At 40.9% G+C, this 11,411-nt stretch overlaps 1 protein-coding gene and 1 long non-coding RNA gene across 3 annotated transcripts in view; one reads left to right on the top strand and one right to left on the bottom strand.

Moving 5' to 3' along the window:
* The window catches only part of tmeff1a (transmembrane protein with EGF-like and two follistatin-like domains 1a), a gene marked incomplete in the record, with an annotated part of 100,604 nt that overhangs the window by 58,575 nt on the left and 30,618 nt on the right, over positions 1-11,411 (bottom strand).
* LOC112144403 lies at positions 7,220-10,425 on the top strand. Of its 2 annotated transcripts, XR_004949461.1 has the most exons (4): positions 7,220-7,648; positions 8,128-8,233; positions 9,033-9,480; positions 9,558-10,425. It is a non-coding gene; the product is annotated as an uncharacterized LOC112144403 (long non-coding RNA). The 2 variants fall into 2 exon arrangements; XR_002918886.2 differs by lacking the exon at positions 8,128-8,233.

Below are 11,411 nucleotides of genomic sequence, written 5' to 3'. Positions count from 1 at the left end.
ACCAGAATTCAACTATCAGAATTTGTTGGAAGGAAATTTTGAGAATATGTGTGGAGAGAGATTAAATATCAGCTGTTTTCCAGGATACTTTCTGTTTTTTTATTATTTTTTATTTTTTTTGCATTAACCTTTGTCATTTAAAATGTTTAGACTGAATCTGCTGGATCACCTGGAATCAGCTCAGAACTGAAACCTTTCATCAGATAAAAAAAGGTTTTGAGGGAAGCTTCAGGGCACCTCTTCAAATCTTTCCACAGACGTCAAGTGGCTTGATTGGCTTTAAAGTACACAGTTAAGGTGGTCAGGTGACTCAGCTTAGAGGCTGTTGACACTGTGATTCTGTCAGATTCTTTTGCGTAAGAGCTCTTAAAGCTCGGACAGAGCTATGATTAAACGCTTTCATCAAAACTGACTTTCAAATGAGGAACAGAATCAACAAAATGAACTGAATTAGGATCAACGTCATTAAACCTGAGGTTTTTCTTCATGCAAGCAAAAGAGGTAACAGATTTTTTCTCTTTAAATGTAAAATATCTGAAGCAGCAAAACTGATGTATTATTATCATGTTCTTAAATGTTGGAACTGAAGCTGTAATTCTTGTAAAGTGTTTCTAGGGTTCAGAGGTCAGAGATGGTACGGGTTGTAGAACTGGATATGAGGATTAAAGTATGAAGATGCTGTTGTAGGTGACTAATCTGTACAGGGATGTGTGAGCTTTGGATCTGTGGCAACAGATATTAAAGTCAGAGACATTTTATTTATTCAGCTGATTAAAAAGGAGACTCGGATCATCATCATCGTTTGGATCATTTGGATTAGCTTGATGCCAGAAGCCGGTGCTCCTGTTTAGAAGATCTTTGCGATGATCACAGAGATGATGACTATCTGAACAAGAAGATTATGTTAACAAAAATGTGAAGTCTGATCTTCCTGGTGTAGTATGGTGCAGAACTGCATACTTAGAAGAGTAGATGCTACTCCTTTAGGTTCAGCTGATTGTCAGTGATGACCTCCATGTTTTCTTCACCTTTACTGAATGAAGAGTTAGAGGAAAGATCAAGACACCTGATATTTAAAAGCCCACTCCAATGAAAAATGTGTTTTTAGGGTTTTTAACATGTTCTTGTTGGATTTTTCTGATAATGGAGGACATAGATAAAGAAAATTAAGCTCCAAATGGCATTTCTAAGTATTTAGAATATCTTAGTAGTTTCTAGTTTACAACGACGCCCTGAGTAGCCATCAGCAAATTCTGCTGCATCCCTTTGTAGACGACTATCCAAGCACTTCTTTGCTTTCCTCGTCTGAGCTGCCTCAAAACTGTAGCTCCAATACTGCTTAACTTTTTTATTGCACCTGTTTTTTAGGTTGGGGGTGTGAGGGGCTGTAAGCTACTGGAAGAGCATGTAAAAGGAGGTGGGGTTGCTCTGTGCCAACAGCCCCACCCACAACTCTAAGGAACTACTGCGTTTTTGGATTTGAGCTAAAACCGACACAATCATAATTAAAAACCATCGATCAGAAGATGATCGGAGAGGGACTTTAACAGACTCAGGCAATAATGAAGCAGAGATGAAATCATCTTCTGGAAAGAAAGAAGAGCTGTGTGTCATCAGCATAAAAGATAAGATAAAAACAGCTTCCACTGACTCTCCATATCCCCTGAAAACAAAGCTTCAATTTAAAGATGAAGAGACAACCGCTCAGCAAAACCTCCACAACTATGCTGAGAATCTGAAAATAAAGCTTGCATTTTCTAAACATTTTTCTAGAATATTTTTGACAAAGAATCTCCTGCCTCCTTTGAGCATCCTTGCAAAGTGGCTTCAGGATCCATGATGTTTTCACAGCTTCCACAAGGTTAGGGCTCAAAAACGAGGAAGCTCACGCGGTCTGTTGTTCACAAACGTGAGAACATTCCTCCCAAAGCAGCACATGGGATCCAGATTGTACAAAAGCATCATTTAGTGGTTTGATTCTGAGCGTCACAGCATCAGGAGTGTATATGAAAACGTTCCCGCATCTTACATTATTCTGACAAAAAAACCTTTCAAAGAAAAACACATTTGTAGGTTCAGATAAACATACTTTACACACACACAAACATGCCTCCAGAGTGAGCCTCTCACTCGCTGGAGAAGTCAACCCTCTCAAGGACTGCGTTGCGTATTGATTCATTCTTTTAAAAGCAGAGAAATTTCTCCTCAGCAGAGAAGTGAAACAAGAGACGGTGACATTCAAAGCAGCAGCATCAGTAATGCGTGACGGCATCAAATTCCCAATCGCCCTCAAAGACGCAAATGTTCCACTTTCTGTGCAGTTAGGAGGCCTTGTGGACCGATTGAATCAAGAAAAGAAGAGTTTTTAATCTTTGTGGTTTCAAAGTGTTTGAGTCCATCTCCATAAATCTGCTGTCTGGATCTTCAGAGGCTCCAGTCAGGGAGGAAGTTTTTTTGTTTTTTTTCTCAGACAAATGAAGCCGCAACAGACACGGTTTATGGTGGTGGGAGGTCAGCGCGGTGACTGACAGAGCCTGACCCCCGGCTGTCCAGACGGCTCACCTCACAGCCGATGGAGGCCACAGTGAAGAGCCACTGTAACAACACTCACGGCATGATTGATCAGAGCGCAAAAAGCCACTGAAGTGACTCCAAGAAATGTATTCCATAGAATACAAAGAGGCTTCTTTTGTGTTTGATATGGAGCGGCCTCCAGTCCCTCAGGGGGGGTTGATGTATCTCTGTTCAGAGTCAAAAAGAGTCAAACGCTGGATAAGAGTTCAGCCTCCATGGTGCTGAGAAACGCAGGATGGAGCAGCAATAATCAGAAGATCAGGGCCTGAGATCAGATCATCTTCATAAAGAGATCTAAAGGGACATTTCTAAACTAACCTCCAACTGTTTTCTGATCGACACGATGACGTTACAATAACGGTTCCTTTATTTGTTAATATTTAAGTGCAACAAAGACGAAAGGTTTTAGAAAAGTATAACCTGCTGTTATCTGAGCCTCTTGAGTCATTTTCAAAGTCCAACTCCGATCATCTCTTTTACTATTTTCAAAACATTCCCAGTGGTCTTTATGATTATAACCCTCTGAACCCGTGTAATTTACTAGGACATAGTTTCTGCAGAGCAGCAGTAATTGATTTGAAATTTACCTGAGTTATGGGCGGGACTGTTGGGTTTAAACCTTTAACACCTGAGGTGTTGCTAGTGACATTTAAACACAAAATCTTTAACATAGTGTAACTTTTCGTAATTCCAGTAGAATCGTAAGCAATACCGGAGCTATCCAGTTGTACAGTTTTATCCACGATTTGAACAAAGAAATACCCATACACCATCATTAGAAAAATGCCCCAAGAACATTTCAAAAACACCTTAAAAACAAACTCAAACAAATATCAGAGAAAGATGAAATAAAGGAAGAATTCACAGCACAGATTTTGGTCCTGGTCTGAAGTAACATCAGTTTCTTTTGATGGTCTTACTGGTTTAAGCAGGTTCTTGGACCAAACAAGAGAATTCTGGTCCTCTGGAGAATTTCAGATGACCTCTGGAGTGATTTACTTTAGTCTGAATGAAATCTGAATGAAAGTTGGAGGTTTAGAAAGAAGAATTACCATAAAACTAAGCATAACTGTAAGTTTTTGTCACTATTGAGATAAATTAAAACAACAATTTCAGTTTAAACGGATTTGTTTTAAGTTAAAACTCTGATAATAGTGTTCTAAAAAGCTTAATGACTTTTGCTGCTTTTTTGAACAAAATAAAGGTCAGGCAGCAAAAAAAATAAAGATTTCATAACAGCTGGACACATTAAGATTAAATCTCTTCTCACTCGATTGTCAATCCACATTGGCTGTAATAATGAATCCCTACAGAGGTCTGAACACACCAGGATCCTTCAGAAAAACATGAACTTATTTACATTTGTAGAACAGAGACAAAACAGCCTCTAGGAAGTTTGGCAAGTAACAATTTAAAAGTCAAAAACATCATATTGGATTCAAGTTTGACAGTTTTTATTCATCACCTGTTTAAATTTATATAAACTCTGTAAAACAAGTTTGAAATGAAATGCTGCTTTAATCAAATGAACATAATACAGAAAGACGTCCAGGATGGTAAAAGGCAGAAATTGCGAAGATGTAAAACCTCACAGAAGGAACATTAGTGTCGAAGTTGTGATGGATGTGAGCTGTGTTGGGACTAATAAAGAGCAAATGCTGGGAGCAGCTCGGTTCCTGTTGTGTTGGATCTTTGTGAAAGCTCGCGGCTGCAGCAGATGGACGCAGAGCTTTCCTCTGTTCTCCTCCTGCTTGAATAAAACATGAAACCCTGACTGGCTCCTCCATCTCCACCCCGTTACCACGGGCAACGCTCACATCGGAAGGCCCTAATTTTTCAGGACATTAAGAATGTTGATCACTAAGTTCTCCTAATGCACCTCTTCAGCACAGGTTTTCTTGAATGAATCTTTGTTTCATGGTAAGTTGGTTAAGGAGGCTTAAACCTAAAAAGAAAAAGTTTCCCAAAGAGATTCTCCTTGTTTTGCTGTTTTTCTTTGGCCTCAAACTTGCTGTGGGTAAAGAAAAGTCTGGGTGTCCTCTGGAAGAAGGAACCAAATGTGAAATAGCTATAAAAACTTCACTCTACTTCAACCATAGTCAAGTTTTGTTTACTTAAAGAAACTTTTTTTTTATACCATACCTAAGCTACTTTTGAATATTTTCTGTTGGAAGTACTGAACTATCAGTGCTGAGAGGAAGAACTAGTTTTCCATCTTGACACTTTTTTCTTAAAATCAAGCAAATGATAACAGTATTATTGAAAGTTTTATGACACAGTACAGGATGAAAGTGTAAATATATGAAACCAGCCATCTCCTGAGAATCAGCTTCATCTGAGGTCCTGCGGCGCAGCGATGTTGACGCGCCTCAACGACACACGCCTGGTTCACACCAGACACAGAAGTGCTGTGAAGCAGTGCGGCATCTGCTTCCATTCCACTTTTTAACTTGTGGCTAAGTTCACACCAGACGCGAAGCACCACGGCCATGCAGCGACTGTTCAGCTTCTGGTCTATTTTTTGCGCGAGCCACAAGCGATCCACATCAATTCTGGCAGGAAGTTACACCAAACCACATGAGAAAATCTGGTCAATTTTCAAAATATAACCAATTTTTCACAATAAAATACTAATGTGATCATATTTTTTTTTAACTAAACAGACTGTAGAGATGAAAATAGACACATAACACATAAAAAATAAGCACAGACACTGAGACGCACACACACACACAGATCAACATACAGGGACGACTACAAAGTGGGGTGGGTGGGGGGTGGTTTTGGGTTTCTGATGGTGGCAAAAAAAATGCTCTAAATAAACACAACTGAGCAGAAGCACCTGTTGAGTGTCGCAGAAAAATGCGCGTGTGGTGTGAACTGAAGGATAAGGGGATCCCACGCACACTCCGCCCAGACACCGCTTCACAGTACTTCCAGATCCAGTGTAAACCAGGCATCCGCTTTGGGCATGTGATGCTTTCAGAGACTCAATCAAAGGGTAGAAAAAAAGATCCAACATGGCTGCTCGAAGCGAGAATTTTCATCCTGACCTTTCATCTATTTTCCTTAACCGGCTGGATCCGCGGGGTTGCCAGAGACTGTCCTGGTTACTGTTAGACGAATGTGGGATAGACCCTGGACAGGTGGCCAGCCTGTCACAGAGCCAATGGAGCTGGCACGATCACGCCTGCTATGCTAGGTCGGGTCTATGCTCAAACTAGGCGACAGACAGACGTTATGTTTATAACAGCCGTCAGACACACCTGCCGCTGAAAGAGTAAAGTACACCGCACCGAGAGACTCTGAATGATCTGGTGAACCCAGCGTGCTTGCCGGTGCCTCCATAGAGCTCTCCAACACATATAAAACCAAGCTAACCCCTCAATCATCTGTTTTCCATGACGTGGAAAAAGTCCAGAAAACTTTGGTGGTTGCTCCGTAGCCTGGGTTTCAAGGTGTCGAGCAGTAAATTTGATGTGCGTGAAAAGAGAGGCGGCAGACACAAATTTGACAGGCAAATCTCACCAGTGTGAATGTAGCAATAGAATTTAACCCAAGTTTCCACCGGCACGTCTTCTAGATGTAAATCAGCTGACTCAAACCTTTCTCATTTCTTCCAATGATTCGCACTCCCATCCCCACAAAGCCTCCAATGAGGGCGACTCTTTCAGCCAGTCCAGATATGGGTTTTGTCCCTGCATGAGTTTATGGTTGTTGCTCCTCATCGCCAACAAGCATCAGCATAAGTGGATCACTGGCATCTGTTAAAAAAATGGGGGCAACCTTCAGCCAGTATGATATCCAGCACCTGCTGCTTTCTAATGAACCCTTTCTTCCAGCTCTTCCTCTACTTTGGTGTCTTCACCAGCTGGAGGATAAAGGCAGCGAGTTGCCCGGAGGGTCGTGCGGCCTTCTGGTTCCTTCCGCCTCTTCTGCAGACTAATCTTCACCTGGGAAGAAGAGACTGCAGCGTCAAGATAAGGGCTTTGATGTTTTATTCATGCTGATTTGATTCAAACGAGACAGAGACTCCTTCCAGGTTCGTTCTGGAGGCGGACGGAGGGGCAAAGCAGGAAGTAATTGACCTCCAGGGAATTCTTTCTAACAAGCCGGGTCAAAGGGGCCTGTTGGTTTGTTCCTAACAAGACAGTTAAGCCTCAGACAGATTGCAAAAGAGAGAAAATATTTTAGCTCCTAAAAAGGGGAAGCATTCAAATCAAAGCAGAACTTGAGAGTTTCAAGTCCTCCCAGTGCTTTAGCATCCACATAATTGAAGGAATCCACCATATGTGAGCTGCACAACCATTCAGAATGAATGATGCTTCTGTCAATCTAACTGAGCCACAAACACAGCAGGCCCCTCTATAGAGACATCAAGCGCAGCAGAGAGGGTTGTTCAAGGAGGCCGAGGACAATCCAGTCAGCTTTTGCCGATTTATGGCCACATTCTTCAAGATGATCATGTAAAAGAGAATAATTTGTTTTTTCAGAACATCCAAACAGAGGCTGCATGAGCTTTGCTTCATTTTCCTAGAGGATCTTATTTTGACATACAGGTTGAAACATGTACACAGTTGTGTTACTGGGTGTCCTACAGGCTGCAAACAAAAAACACTGCCAAGTGTGAGACTTGAAAGCACCGTCTTGGTCGGGAGTGGAGGAGTGTGTCTATGGCAGAGTCCTGTACTGTGACTGCTGTGAGGCAAGCATGAGAAAGAAAGGAAAAAAAAAGGCAGGGTTGTTTTCCTGCTGTCCAATATTTAATACAGACAGAACACCCAAGAGTTCTGAGCTCAAAGCTGATTGGCTCATTTAAATAGAAGCAAAACAATCATCTGGGAGTCCCTCCCCCAAAAACAAAAGAACTTTAAGGGGGTTTCTGTGTAATCTTAGGCCCAATTCAAATTCTTTCCTGCCTCCTTCCCCTTAATTTGAAGTGGCAGTTGAAGCCGAAGTCGTGTCCGGGATTATTAATTTTTTAAAATTTCACCCTCCAACCATAGCGGTCCAAAGTCCACCGTCACGAGGGTAAACCGCGACGCTCTGGGATACGCTTTTCTTCTCTTTAAATGTAAGTAATGATTTTTTGTTGTAGCATGACTTTTATAGTTATAAAACTGCTGTTAGCTCCTCGCTAACGCTAGCTAACCAGCAATTATTGATGACATCATCCAACAAAAGTCGCGTCCGAAATATTATGACACTATTTTTTCATCACGCTCCGTTTGGAGCGATAAGCTAAGAGGAAGGGAGAAGGGAAGAATTCAGATTGGGCCTTAATTAGCAATTTGACAGAGTTTGAACTCCACTGTTAAAATTAATTTGACTATTATGACTCTTCAACTGTTTATGTAATGAACGTAATTCCACTGGTTTAAAGTGGAAAAGCCTTTCGCTAATATGCAATCATTGACTATATAAGAGAACTGGAAACTACTATTGCTCAGTCATTATATTCATCAAAATAACCATTCCTGCTCTGCAAACTGTATTTAACATGTTCTTGCTAATTCAAACTATTTTTCATGATATATTTTTTTTTCATTTAAGTCGTAAACTGGCCAATCAGATACCTCAACATACAAGTGTTTGATTGACAGCTTCTCCAAAACCCACTTTGAAGTGGTGTTCATGTCCAACAAGTTACTCCTGATTGGTGAGTAGTTACCAAAGACACGCCGACTCAGACCAATAACTGCTCATTATTGATGATTACTGGTTCCAACATGGTGGCGTCCGCATCACGAAAAAATATCGACTGAATTGACTTCATTTGCTTGGAGCCGGAAGTAAAGCATATTTTATGGGTGACGTTACATTCACTCGGTCCTGTTCTCTTAAACTGTCGACGTATGCACTACTTTATTGTAGTGACGTGTTTAATCAATCAATGTAAATCAGCTGATTCTGTTGCTTATCTCTGTGTCAGAATCACTTAATTCACGTTGATAGCGTAAACAGTCAAAAAGTTAGTGTATGTCAAAGACTGTGTGTTATTTAGGTGTGGTCTTGACATCTCCAGTATTAAAGAGGCGCAGATGTTGGTTAGTGTGAAGGCAGTAGTGAGACGATGATGTCAGGTCAGATCTGGATACTTTCTTCATTCTTTAAGTCTTCAATACATGTGCTCTAGTTAGTCTGGTTGGTACCAGTTCTGTTTTCATCAAATCTGGTGGATAGTTTGTTTTTTTCTTACAAGTTTTAGTTGAACATTTTTTGCAGTTTAAGTTTGTAAATATATAAAAAAAATCTGTATTGTTAATTAGCTAATATTTTAAACTATGATGTTAAATGGCACTCTCACTTAACAATTGGTAGCTGAGTTCTTCTTGTCATGTTCTCCTGTGGTCAAAAACACAGAATGAGAATTCATTTTTGATTTTGATTTTTGGTCCAAAAACTGCAGACATACGCTTGCTCACCAACTTTCTACCACTTTTCCCATTAAACTTCAGATGGAGTTTTTCCTTGCAGAGTTGAGGGAAGAGGCACAGACGGCACACGGGGGAGATGTTCTCGATAAATTAAGATTTGACTGCAGTTCTGCTCAGAGCTGCAAAATCGTCAGCACAGCCTACAAGACCTACCCCCTCCTGCTGATTTAAGAAACACATGCCTGCAGGTACAAACAAGAAGAGACACCTCAGCATCAAGTCGATGCCAAACTTCAGAAAAACGTCAGTTCTCGTTTGGTGTGGGTGTGTCGGAGGTTGGAAGCGGGCTCTGCAGGAGGAGCTGGATAATGAAAACACGCATCTGCAGAAGTGTGAAGCACATTTGAGAGCTTTGCTTCTGGATTACGCTCCCTAGTGTTCGACATGAGGAAATTAAACTGCCTGTTTTATGGAGTTTTCACAAGAGTCTCTATAGTAACGGAAACACTAAAACTTAACTTGAGAGAAGGTTGGCATGAGCAGGTTGGTGTTTTCTTCTTTAAATCACAGCTTCATTAAACCAAAAACATTTTTGTTACATTGCAGATCAGGAACTCTTCTGATTGATTCCCGTCTGGAGTTTCTGGAAGACACTGCGATCTGCCGTGTGTGGAATTGCTTTGTCTGCTTCATGCTGCAGCCGCTGAGCCATGCTGACCTCAGACGGAGGCGTTAAACGAGCCCGCCGGACCTCCTCGTTATTCGCCTCATGGAGTAAAACTCAATGAAATGTGTAAAATCTGTTTGCTCCGCTTCCTGTCCCCGCTGATCCCGCTTCCATCCATGAACCAAACCGTGCAGATCAGTGCCCGCACAGAGGGGGCGGTAACGCATTTGACTGATTGAAGACATGAAAATGTAGCTTCAGTGTGAACGTTTGAGAGCAGCTTTCAGCTACACCGCCTCGCGCTCTCCAATCTGCATTTGACGAACGTGCGGAGGGCAAATCAAGAGGGACGGTCCTTAACTCAGCCGAGCTTTCAGCTTCAAAGTCCCCCGACGTTTGTGTTGTTAGCGTTAATGGAAACGCTGTTTGCAGACGTGCAGCTCTTCAGAGCATAAATCTGGGAGAGTTTTATTTGCAGACGCCGCTCTGTTTTGCCTGACTAACGGCGCCATTACACCGGCTCATATTCAATGCAGTAAAAGCTGAAGGATGGGGAGCACTTTCCAGCCCATTTGACCCCCCACCCCCCATCACCACCACCACCACCACCAGAACTGAATGACAGAATAATTTGACTTAAATGTGATGACTGGAGAGCTTTTATTCTGACTGATGGACCCGTTAAACACATTATGACCTGATTTACCTGCAAAAACGTCTATCATGTAGGAAAGGTTTTTACTTTACTGACTTTAAATCATTGGGTGTTTAGAAAATGATTGTATTTCACTGATAATAAAACAGTCAGAATAGTTGGGCTTTAATATTTTAAAATAAATTGGATTTTAAATAATTTTTATAGTTTTGCCTTGGTTTGACATTTTTCTTTATTTGTTTTATTGTGGCTTTGAAACAATCTTAACTTTCAATTTATCATCAAAACTAAACAAAGAAATTAGCTTTATTTATGTCAATCTGTCATTAGATCTAATTGTCACACAACTGAATTTTAAGTTTTCCTCACCATTGTGTTCTGAGTCTGAGAAACACGCAGCTGCAAACTCAAGTTACATCCTTTCTATAGGAGGAAATTAGAAGCTTAAAATAAGTTTTCAAGCATCAAACTTGTATTAAAATGGTGCAAACCTACAACTATTTGGCGTAGCTTCTCAAGTAAGAGGAAAATATTTTTTTAGATAAGAGGAGGATAAAGAAAATAGTGGTACAAATATGTAAAAATGACAGAAAACCAATTAAATATTTTTTTGTGTGTTAATTTAAGCATTTGTTTAATGCAAACTGATAAGAAGGTCAAAAGAAAGTTTTTCTCGTGTGAACTTGTTTTAAATAAAAATTCTGAGTCATGACAAAACATATTCCAGACTAAAACCAGATGATGATCAGACGATGACTTCATCCAAAGTTTAAATTATTTCAGATGTACTATTATTATCAGCCATCACACACCATGAAGTCTCAGAGTTCAGCTTAAATGAAAAAGGTTGCCCTGAGATGAACCCTTAATTCAAACTCAAATAACAGGAACACCAAAAAAAGAAGCCTCCTTTAATCTAAGTCATAAAATAATCCAGTGTAACCTTGGATCAAGACTGAGCTGCAGGCCTCTGTCCCTCAGGTTGACCCTCATGAATAACCCCCCCCCATACTTCAGTCCCTTCAGAGCTCTGAGCGGTCTGGTGCTGATGTGACTGATATGCAGCGAGTTGCTGAAGGTTTCTTCACTGAGCATCCTCTGATGTACCCCCGCCCCCCCCACCACCCCCCTTCTTTCC

The sequence above is a fragment of the Oryzias melastigma genome, linkage group LG17 (assembly GCF_002922805.2).
Source record: "Oryzias melastigma strain HK-1 linkage group LG17, ASM292280v2, whole genome shotgun sequence".
NCBI classification, from domain to species: Eukaryota; Metazoa; Chordata; class Actinopteri; order Beloniformes; family Adrianichthyidae; genus Oryzias; species Oryzias melastigma.
This window is presented reverse-complemented; position numbering and strand designations above follow the sequence as displayed.